Genomic DNA, 2,753 nt, shown 5'->3' on the forward strand with positions numbered 1-2,753 from the left:
ACGTTACAACCTGGCATTCAACTCCAGAAATAGCCCAGGCACGTGAGAAGCTTAAGTCTCAACCCCAGCACACATCAAGTGGGCCCCGGAAGTGGATTTCTGCACCAATTATCTTAGTTTACTCATTTTCTGTAAACCTAGGTTACTAGTTTAGTATTTAAACAACTTTTAGAGACTTATTTTGCATCTCATGACATTTTTAGATCTGAACTTTATACTCTTTGACGGCATGAGTCTCTAAACTCCATTGTTGGGGGTGAAGAGCTCTGCAGCGTCTCGATGAATTAATGCAATTATTTTTGTTTTTCCATTCAAACATGCGTGTTCCCATCTAAGATATTCATTCGCGCTTAACTATGGAGAAGGTGGTGATCCGTGACTGGTGCACGAAATTGTGATCAATACTTTTCAAAACATAAACAATCCCTAGTAATGGCTCCAAAGACTTGGTGCTCAATACCATGGCATAAACACAACTTCGCACAACTAACCAGCAAGTGCACTGGGTCGTCCAAGTAATAAACCTTACGCGAGTAAGGGTCGATCCCACGGAGATTGGTGGTATGAAGCAAGCTATGGTCATCTTGTAGATCTCAGTCAGGCAGACTCAAATGGGTATAGTGATGAACGAATAAAGCATAAAGATAAAGATAAAGATACTTATGTATATCATTGGTGTAAGAGCTTCAGACAAGCGTATGAAGATGCCTTCCCTTCCGTCTCTCTGCTTTCCTACTGCCTTCATCCAATCCTTCTTACTCCTTTCCATGGCAAGCTCGTGTAGGGTTTCACTGTTGTCAGCAGCTACCTCCCATCCTCTCAGTGAAAATACGTCCCTGATGCTCTGTCACAGCATAGGCTAATCATCTGTCGGTTCTCGTTCAGGCCGGAATAGAATCCATTGATTCTTTTGCGTCTGTCACTAACGCCCTAGCCTGCTAGGAGTTTGAAGCACGTCACAGTCATTCAATCATTGAATCCTACTCAGAATACCACAGACAAGGTTAGACCTTCCGGATTCTCTTGAATGCCGCCATCAGTTCTTGCCTATACCACGAAGACTCTGATCTCACGGAATGGCTGGCTCGTTTGTCAGGCGAGCACTCGGTTGTCAGGCGATCAACCATGCATCGTGTTATCAGGAATCCAAGAGATATTCACTAAGCCTCAGATGCTTGTAGAACAAGAGTGGTTGTCAGTCACTTTGTTCATGAGTGAGAATGGTGATGATCCGTGACGATCATCACCTTCATTAAGTTGAAGAACAAGTGATATCTTGGACAAAGAACAAGCGGAATTGAATAGAAGAACAATAGTAATTGCATTAATACTCGAGGTACAGCAGAGCTCCACACCTTAATCTATGGTGTGTAGAAACTCCACCGTTGAAAATAAATAAGCATAAGGTCTAGGCATGGCCGAATGGCCAGCCTCCCAATGATCTAAGATAGCATAAAAATGAAGATAGCTACCCCGATATCTCAATACAATAGTAAAAGGTCCTACTTATAGAAAACTAGTAGCCTAGGGTGTACAGAGATGAGTAAATGACATAAAAATCCTCTTCCGGGCCCACTTGGTGTGTGCTTGGGCTGAGCAATGAAGCATTTTCGTGTAGAGACTCTTCTTGGAGTTAAACGCCAGCTTTTATGCCAGTTTGGGCGTTTAACTCCCATTTGGGTGCCAGTTCCAGCGTTTAACGCTGGGATTTCTTGAGGTGACTTTGAACGCCGGTTTGGGCCATCAAATCTTGGGCAAAGTATGGACTATCATATATTGCTGGAAAGCCCAGGATGTCTACTTTCCAACGCCGTTGAGAGCGCGCCAATTGGGCTTCTGTAGCTCCAGAAAATCCACTTCGAGTGCAGGGAGGTCAGAATCCAATAGCATCTGCAGTCCTTTTCAGTCTCTGAATCAAATTTTTGCTCAGATCCCTCAATTTCAGCCAGAAAATACCTGAAATCACAGAAAAACACACAAACTCATAGTAAAGTCCAGAAAAGTGAATTTTAACTAAAAACTAATAAAAATATACTAAAAACTAACTAGATCATACTAAAAACATACTAAAAATAATGCCAAAAAGTGTATAAATTATCCGCTCATCACAACACCAAACTTAAATTGTTGCTTGTCCCCAAGCAACTGAAGATCAAATAAGATAAAAAGAAGAGAATATGCAATGAACTCCAAAAACATCTATGAAGATCAGTATTAATTAGATGAGCGGGGCTTTTAGCTTTTTGCCTCTGAATAGTTTTGGCATCTCACTCTATCCTTTGGAATTCAGAATGATTGGCTTCTTTAGGAACTCAGAATCCAGATAGTGTTATTGATTCTCCTAGTTAAGTATGATGATTCTTGAACACAGCTACTTATTGAGTCTTGGCCGTGGCCCAAAGCACTCTGTCTTCCAGTATTACCACCGGATACATACATGCCACAGACACATAATTGGGTGAACCTTTTCAGATTGTGACTCAGCTTTGCTAAAGTCCCCAATTAGAGGTGTCCAGGGTTCTTAAGCACACTCTTATTGCCTTGGATCACAACTTTATTTCTTTCTTTTTCTTTCTTTTCTTTTTTTTTTTCGGTTTTTCTCTCTTTTTTTTTCGCTTGCTTCCTCTTTTTTTTTTTTGTATTCACTGCTTTTTCTTGCTTCAAAAATCATTTTTATGATTTTTCAGATCCTCAGTAACATGTCTCCTTTTTCATCATTCTTTCAAGAGCCAACATTCATGAACCACAAATTC

Source organism: Arachis stenosperma, chromosome 6 (assembly GCF_014773155.1).
Source record: "Arachis stenosperma cultivar V10309 chromosome 6, arast.V10309.gnm1.PFL2, whole genome shotgun sequence".
Lineage (NCBI taxonomy): Eukaryota > Viridiplantae > Streptophyta > Magnoliopsida > Fabales > Fabaceae > Arachis > Arachis stenosperma.